The following is a 10,049-nucleotide window of genomic DNA, read 5'->3' on the forward strand; positions in this document are numbered from 1 at the left end:
AATTGAGTTTATTAAGAATAATCGAATTATTCGAATGGGCCACAGTCGTTCATATGTTGGAAGTAGATATGAATGAAGACTGTCGTGAATTGGTGTGTGGATTGTCTAGAAGAGTATTAGACATAAGCAAATGTTTGCTGCAACGTTCATGAGTGCTTATGAATATGATTTGAGCATTAGATTAAACCCACGCTCACTTGGATCACTCCATGGATTGTATCACGAGTGATTGGTGAGACGATAACATCTTATATTCTTGAAACCGAGATGTGTGAGTTGTATCTTGCAAATCGGTTGCACATTGATAATATGTAAACGCACTAGTAACTTGGTGTTATAAAACATATTATTGTGTGTGATTCGGTTAGTGAGTGCAAGCAAGCATTATATCAAAGTTTATCCATTCCTTTTATCCAAAGCAGGATAAAATCGATATCTTCGGGCCCCTCGATGATTTAGTGATGACAAACGTAAATGCTCGGCCAGGCTAGGGCTAATTTGATTTGTTCAATTAGTCAGTCGTCATAAATCGGGAATCGAGATATAGTACAAAGAGAATGATTTGAAATCATATCTCATATGATATATAGAATGGAGGAATATATGATCCCTTATCTAAGGACACACGTATCTGATATGATCAGAGTAGACAGCGGCTTTGGAAAGCTACGATTGTAGATTAGGATCTGAAGTCATACGCAGAATAGTTGTTAGACTTATCCAAGTGGGAGAATGTTGGATTAGTGTCTAAGTCCATAACTATTTTGGTATGTACTTGACCCGATGGTGCATGGTCCTTTTGGGTTGCCTTCACCAAAGCAACTTGATAGGATGAATTATGGAGAAAAAGGATTAAATATGATTTATTAATATATTATGAGAATAATATATTAAAGGAGAAATCATATTGTTTAATTAATATTAGTCAATAATTAATTGGTAATTAGTTTTGTGACTAAAAGAGATTAATTAAACTTAAGGGACTGGAATTGTAATTATAAGATAATTGCAATTTGGGCCATGGATTGTCTTGAATCAAGGGGTGGACGAATTCTAATGGGAAACCCATAAGGAAATCGTCCAAGGGCTTGATTAAATGAGTCCATGGGTTGCTTAGGGCTTAAGCAACCAAATTAGGGTTTCCTTGTTAGATAACCCTAATTGCCTCACTATATATAGATCCCTTAAGGACCAAAAACGTGGCTAAGCTTCTTGCTAGGGTTTTCACATGGTTTTGGCAGCCTCCATCCTCTCTCCTCTTCATCCTCTTGCTTATGGTGTTTGTGAGCCATTAAAGGAGTGACACTTGTGACTCTAAGCCTTCCAAAGTCAATTCAAGGAGGAATTGGGATTGTTATTGCTACATAACAATCAAGGTAATATCTTAAACCTAATTATATGTTAATATCGATTTCCATATGCTAGAATTAGGGTTTATAGTCTTGGATTCAGAGCATGTACAATAGAGAAACCTAGATCCAAGCATTAGGGTTTGTATGAGCACATAGGATGTCTTATGACCAAAACCCTTCAGACACCTTATCCAACAGTCTCCCACTTGGATAAGTCTAATAAGTATAGTTGCCAGTACGACTTCAGGAACCGACCAGCAATCGTAGCTCTTAAAACTTTGTTGAACTAGAACGCGCCATTTTGGACAAGTGATCATATAATCCTCTATTCTCAAGATATCAGCCAGAAAAATACATGGAACAACGTCATAATTATTGTCCAACAGTTTGTTTCCTGATTTCTGATTTGTTTGACATAGAACTTAATCGAACACATCAATTGAGTTCTGACCGGGCCCGACACATAGGTCAAAACAAACTCATCGAGGGGCCAAGATATCACTTTCATACAGGATTTATCCAAGATTGCAGTACCCCTCACTCGTCTGAAGAGGAAGGGGATGGATTTCAGGTGGAGGCCTAAGCAGCAGAGGGCATTCGAGACCCTCTGATAGCGATTTTATGAGGCTCCAGTCTTGACTCTCCTAGAGGGAGTTGATGATTTTGTAGTGTTTTTTTATGCATCCATCACGGTACTGGGAGTGGTCTCATGTAGAGAGGACGGGTGATAGCCTACACGTTGCGGCAGTTGAAGTCGCACAAGATGAGATACCCTACTCATGATCTAAAGTTGGGAGCGGTGGTATTCGCTCTCAAGATTTGGAGACATTACCTCTATAGGGTCCGTTGTACCATATACACGGACCACAAGACTTTGAGACACATCATGGATCAGCCAAACCTGAACATGAGACTGCGCAGGTGGCTGGATGTAGTCAAGGACTACGACTGTGAGATCCTTTACCACCCAGGTAAAGTGAGCATAGTTGCGGACGCTCTGAGCCACAAGTCAGCTGGATCTTCTACTCAGTGACATGCATGAGGATATCAGCGGATTCTCCACTTGTGAGCTTGATCAGGGAAGCTCATGTTGATGGTATGCCTCAGGAGAATTGGAAGCTTGAGAAGATTAGGGGTGAGAAAACTCGGGTTGTGCAGGATAGCCAGCGATTATTGACCTATTATGGGCGGGTCCGGTTTCTGATGTCTATTGGGCTCAGAAAGATTGTCCTGGAGGAGGCTCATAAGTCTCGCTTCTCCATTCACCCAGGGGCCACCAAGATGTATCGGGATTTGCGATTTAGTTACTGGTGGTCATGCATGAAGAGGGATATTACATGGTACGTGGAGAGCTGCTTGACCTGTCGGATGGTCACAGCCGAGCATCACAGACTGCACGACCATCTACAGCCCCTGGAGATTCCCATGTGGAAGTGGGAACAGATCACGATGGATTTTATCACCAAGCTGCCGAGGACAACGAAGGGCTTCGACGCTATTTGGGTCATGGTGGATCAATTGACAAAGATCGCTCACTTTTTAGCAATACGGGAGAGTTCATCGGCCGAGAAGTTGGCCGACTTGTATATCCGCGAGATCGTTGCTCGCCATGGGGTGCCTATCTCTATTGTCTCAGACCACGATGTACGGTTCACCACCCGTTTCTGGCAAAAGTTCCACGAGGAACTGGGCATGCGGCTACACTTCAGTACAACCTATCATCCACAGACAGACGGCCAGAGTGGGCGGACCATACAAATATTGGATTAGGTGTCTAAGCCTATAACTATAATTGGTATGTACTTGACCCGATAATAGCATGGTCATTTTGGGTTGCCTTCACCGGAGCAACTTGACAGGGTGGATAATTGAGAAAGAAGTTATTTGTGATTTATTAATATATTATGTGAATAATATATTAATTGAAAAATCATATTATTTAATTAGTATTGATCAAGATTTAATTTGGAATTAATTTAGTGATCAAAAGAGACTGATTAAATTTGTGGGGACTAATTAAGTAAATCAGTAATACTTATAGTTTGGGCTAATGATCCATGTTGATTAGGGATGGGCTAAACCTATATGAGAGTCCATGAAGGTTTAATCCAAAGGGCCTAAGAAATATGAAGAATCATGGTGAATTAGGGTTTGCATGGAAGAAACCCTAGCAATGCCACACTTTAAATGTAACCCCTTAACACCTAAAATCAACAAGGGCATCCTAAAGGAGAACCATAACCGATTTTGTGCTTCCTAGCCTCTCTCTCTCTCATAAGCCTCCTCTTTCTTTTGGTGTTTGTGACACATTAGAGGCATCACATTTGAGGTGCTAAGCTTTTGAAAGGCTAAGAGCTACAAGCTACAAATAAGAGATATTCTTCTAATTAGTTTTTGATCTTGTACATCTCCAATTGCATGCTAGTTAGGGTATATGCTTTGGAAAATGAAATTGCATGTATAATTAGAGAAAACTTAGATCCAAAGAATCTTGGATTGTATATGCACCATAGGAGTGTTATAGTACTTGAAACCCAACAATGGTATTAGAGCTTATGGTGTTTTTTGTTATATTGATGCATTGGTTGTTTTTCAAAGCTGAAAAATTCACATTTCTTTCCTCTGATTGATGGACTCGACGAGTCCAATTATTTGACTCGACGAGTTCACTCACAGACTGACAACTCGACGAGTTCACTTCATGCAGTCGACGAGTAGGATCTTCTGCTTGCAGATTTTCGAGTTTTTTTTGGCCAGAATTGGATTAGGATCATTACCACAAGATGTTTTGTATCATAAAATTCGTTTTTTATATGGTGATGATTATCCTCATCCAATTAAAAAACAATTATCAAATTTTAATATAATAAGTTGATTATTTGTATTATTTGATTTGAATTGCCTTGCTATGTGAGTTAAATTATAATAAATTATATGATAATTTTATTAGTTAACTTTGATCTAAAGGTTTCTTGAAGATTTTCATAACTCGTCCTCAAGTTATGAAATATGAAAAGTCTCATTCATGAAACATTAACTCCTTAAGTTATGGAATCCAAAAGGTTTTGAAGAGTTTCAAAACTTGCCCTCAAGTTTTGGTATTTGGAAAGTCTCGTTTACGAAGCATTAAAATTCCAAACCCTAGAATTTTAAAAGTTTAAAATTTAACCCCTATACTATATAACATTAAAAGTTTAATACTTATATATATGTATAAGACAAGTCAGTCTTACCATTAATAGGTCTCATTCACAAAGTCGATCTATAAGGGGGTATAAGGAAACTGCCTATAAAATGGTGGTTGAATGGGTGTCCACTCTCACCCACCACTTCCTTGATTGGTAGAGGGTCGTTAGCCGAACGGGTAGAATAGGACATTAGCTCCCATTAAAAAGTATAATGATAATTATAAAGTAACTAAATGTTTTATAAATTCCTAATCTTAGTTACTCTAAGGAAAATGTGAAAATGGTGTTATTCCATGAAATTGCATTTTACACTTTACCAAGTCGATAGTGGAGCATGTTTGGTTAACCGACACGCTAATTTGGGACTAGCAAGGGTGGCAAAGGATAACTTAATATTTCTCACCCCTAACACCTATATATATACAAGGGGAACATGGGCCGTAAATGGGTTTACGGCCGTACACACCCACTGGCCATAAACCTGACCGTAAACTCATAAAATATTACAGAAAAATACATTTGTCTAGAAAAGTAAAGTATAAATCATATTTTTGACCCAACAGTATATAATTTGTATCAATTTAGTACTCATAGAAGGAATTGTAGAGTCATTTTTACTTTCAATCTTCACATCAGAAGATATAGGATTTTCTGAAGGAACATGCGAACTTTTCTAAAAAGAACTTTCAGTTTACTTTACATCACTAAAATACTTATGAACTCACCAGCTTAAATGCTAATCTACCCTTTCAAAATTACTTGTATTCTCATGAGAATAGTAGACAGGTACACGCACTGGGATTCAGAAGATGAAGTATAGTAGTTTCATGTCTTGTTTTGTTATTTACTTTTTGGATTCAATCTGTTGTGAATCACTAGTTTGTAAACACTTTAATATTAATACAATGGTTGTTTGTTACTATGCTTACTATGACATGTGTTGTGATACTAAACATGACGTCCTCCGCCCCCGAACGTTTCCGCCGTTCCGATTTGGGGGTGTGACAGATGATTACGTTGCAAAATTGTTGTAAAACATGTGTGTACGTCAACAAATTTTTTCACTTGGAAAAGTCCGTCAGAATTTTTAATTCCATTTGATCTTAGTAACCAAGAACAATTTTTCCCAACAAACACAACCTCATACCTTGATTTGGTCGATCTACTTGTCCTCGTTTGAAAACCTTCTCGAAGACATTTTTCCTAATCGCCCGTTTTAGAAGGTATGTGTTCTTAAATATACTGAGATAATCAATCTTTTGAACATTGATATCTACCATCTGTGCTGGGATATCTTCATTAACATCAACTGGACATGCTGGTACAAGGGGCATACCGTAAAAAAGGTTATCGAGAAACTTAGCTTTAAATTCATCACCCAACTCATCTCCATCAGAATTACTTTCTAAGTACGTTATATCTAAAGTTACATCAACAACATCAACATAATCCCCGCAACCATGTATATTTTCATCATTCTGAATCATAATTTTTTTCTTTTTACTTTTATCTACTACACGCCTATTCATAACTTTAACTTCTTGTTCGGGAACATCGACACAACAACTACCCACGTCATTAAGATATGTACCAACATCATCATCACCAACATACTTGTAATTCTCAAGATCCACATATTGAATATGTGAATACCTCACATTAACATTTTCAGCAACACTTTGAAATTGAGGTACACTAGGAGTCATGAAAGTACCTATTGCATTGTTGCTCCCTTTATCGCTGCATAAATTACTAATCGGCTCATTTCCACTCTCACCACTCTCCGTAACCGCATCACCTTCATCAGCCACCACAAACACTTTCACAGCCCTTCCTCAACTCGATTTGATTACATTGATCACCATTCTAACATCCATGTCTGCAATCATGGCTATATAATGATTCAGTTCAAGATGATGGAAACGAAGACTAATTTTATATTTGTCTAACAAACCGGTTTACCTTCTCACCAAAGATATAAACTCCCTATAACTAATATACTCAGAAAATATCAAAACGAATTCAAAAATACCTCCTTGTGGACATACATATTCAAGATTTGTTTCAAAAACTTTCCACCTTCTGCAAGTTACAACCCAAACCAAATATTCATTCATTTTTTAGAGAGATTTTAAACAAATTTCCAGAAAAATAACAACAAAAATGACAATTTTTTGAAAAAAAAATTATATATAATAAGGTTGTTTCGTAGTCAAACTAAAAAAAATAAAAAAACAACAAAAAAATTCACAAAACCGTAGGTGAATAGGAGAGGAAATCGCATATGGACATAGTCCATCTGCGATTTTAGGCTGGAAAAGGGGTATATTTACAGCGAAAAAACCACGTACGAACATACAAGTGGCTAACGCACGTCTATGCTTTTTCCACTTGTACGTTCGCAAATGGCATGGCGAAATCGCAGATGGATTATACCCATCTGCGATTTTAGCCACTTGTACGTTCGCAGATGGCATGGAAAAATCACGGATAGATTATACCCATCTGCAATTTTAGTGGCTAAAAATGCAATTTTCGTTTTTTTGGCTATTTTCCACAAAGTAATTAGTATATTTGGCTAAATTTGCAATTTTCTCTTTAAATAAAAACATGCATCAAAATTAAACAAAAAAAAGATTCCTACATTCTAGTACCGAATTAGAATTTCATTTCGACCAACGTAGATGTCCAAGTTGTTTTTTTGTCTGGCATTGATCCAAAGATGTGAGCAGGGGCGGAGCTACCTCAAATTTTCCCGTCAAATGTAAATTTAGTGACTTTTTTTTCGAAAATTCATCACAAATCCGTCACTAATCTGTCGGCAGTCCGTCACAAAGCCTGATAATTGTGAATTTAGTGTAAACTCGTCGATTTAGTGATGGAAACTTCATTCGGAAACGAGTTTTTTTCTAGTAGTGCAACCCCCTAAACAATTTGTGCAACCCCTGATTTTTCTTTCAGGATCCACCACTGGATGTGAGAGTAGTTGTACCTCCTAACATCATTGAAAACAATCCTTATTGTGAATTATCCATATAACCCAAATGAAGATTAATGATATTGTTGGATTCACCTCATATATATATATATATATATATATATATATATATATATATATATATATATATATATATATAAAAAGAGATGGAGAGAGAGAGAGAGATAGTTAGGTTCAAATGTGGATTGACATCTATTGTGTGGACGTGTGGACAGTGCTATTCTATTATAATAATAAAGAAAATATATTGTTTGATAATACGAATATATTCAATTTTACATAATTATTGTCATTATCACACATTCTCAATAATTAAATCGTCTATAAGATCATTATAGACTTTTTATTATTATTCTCATTCTGTTAGAATGTTGTCAGAATGTTTATTGAGTCGTATTCTGTCAGAATAAAAATAAGTGAAAACGATGTGTGACAACAAAAATGAATAAGAATTAGTGAGATTGCATAAAAATTGCGATATTTGAGTAAGGTTGAACGTATTCGCATTACTAAACAACTGATTATCTTAGTAATTCTCATAGAATAACACTGTCCACACGTCCGCACAATAATTGTCTATCCACATTATAACCTAGCACTATATATATATATATATATATATATATATATATATATATATATATATATTACTTAGGGAATCTGTGGCTGTTATGTACCTAATATTAGGTATAGAACCATCAAAAACTACATAGTTTTCACAAAATGCAATCAAATATCTCTACCATATTTTTTGTATCCTCTATAAGACTAGATGATAGGCTTTGTATATATTTTTATGGAGTTTTAAATATTTAATTTTGCACCACAAACCATGTATAAAAATAATTATCAACTTCCTATAAGTCTTCATAATCAAAATTTATATAGAAAACTATTGTGAAAGATTGAAATTTTTCATTAAAACCCCAATAAACTTCATCCCATAACACATCAAAAAGAACCATGCAAGTATACATATGGTAGGTGTCAAAGAAAGTTATGAAGCTACTAGAGGTCTAATATAAACAACACATTCGAAATACATAGATGTTGGGGATAAATTATGAAATCAAAAATAATATGAGCTCAAATGCAATAGGAGGAAGCTAACAATGAAAACAATATGTTTTTTAATCAAAATAAACTCAATTTTAATAGTTCTATACCTAATATTATTTACATGACAGTCAAATATTCACTTTTCTATATATATATATATATATATATAATATATATATATATATATATATATATAACACGTCTAAAGTTAAATATAAATAAAAATTTAGGGATAATGACTTAAAAAGGTAACATATTTTTCGGTTTCTACACGTTTAGTGACTGAAAGTTTTTTTTTCCACATTTGCCCATTGGACTTGTTGAACTGTTCAAATAACATCCTTATGACCTGCTATCGGAGGTTTAGCCGGTTTCCGGCGTATTTGATACCTCCGTCGATGCCACGATCATCTTCTTCGACGAGTCTTTGGCATTTATGTTTTTTTGGCGAAGATGAACACATCATATCTTTTCAGATTAAAGGCTTCTATTCTCTCCTCTCTTTGTTATGTTTTATCATGAACTCAAGATTTGTGATGAACACACACATATATCCTCATCAGATTAGTGTATGTCTGTTCTACCAAAACCGAGCATGAACACACACATATCTAAAAAAATGTTGCAATAAACCCAGATATGATGTTCAAGCATGAACACATACACACGAACACTTTTGGGGATCTTTTGATTTCTGTGAAGAATATAAACACGATGAACACATACACACATACCTTAAAGATCATTTGATTTCTAGAAAAAAGATGAACACACACACATTAATTTTTGTTCAAGAACACACATGTATTTCTTTTTAAGAAATCATACATGCTTTCAAAATAGAAATATGGGAAGAAGATGTTCAAGAACACACACATCGATTTCTAGGAAGAAGATTTTCAATTTGGAGTTTGTTTGTTCTTCGTGTTCATCCAATATAGCGAGAGCAAGGGAAAAAAAATACAATTTTGATTTTCTTTTTGTGAGCAAAAAGAAAGAGGCTCAGTTTTCTTCTAGTAAGCAATAAATTTATGCAAATCCTTGAATGATTTCTTCAATTTTGTTGCAGCTTCGAACACACATGAGTTAGTTTTTTTTTTTTTTTTTTTTTTTTTTTTTTTTTTTTTTTTTCTTCAAATGAACACGCAAGAACGATGAAACACGAGAACAAACCCTGATCTTCTTTTTATTTTCCCAGATTAGTGGGTTCTTGAATGGCTTCTTCCACTTTGTTAGAGATTCAAATGTTTGTGTGTGTGTGTTTTTCTTTGGTTTGTATTCATCATTTGTCCAAGTTATTCGATTTGTTAAATACTGAAACAATCTTTGTGTTTATGCTCTTGAGTTCATCATATTTGTTTTAGATATATGGATTTATGGATAGGAGCATCATGAGTGTGCTTATGTTCTTGAATAGATTAAGTTGAAGAATGGATGTGTGTGTTCTTGATC

The sequence above is a fragment of the Lactuca serriola genome, chromosome 6 (genome assembly GCF_051521515.1).
Source record: "Lactuca serriola cultivar US96UC23 chromosome 6, Lser_US96UC23_V15, whole genome shotgun sequence".
NCBI classification, from domain to species: domain Eukaryota; kingdom Viridiplantae; phylum Streptophyta; class Magnoliopsida; order Asterales; family Asteraceae; genus Lactuca; species Lactuca serriola.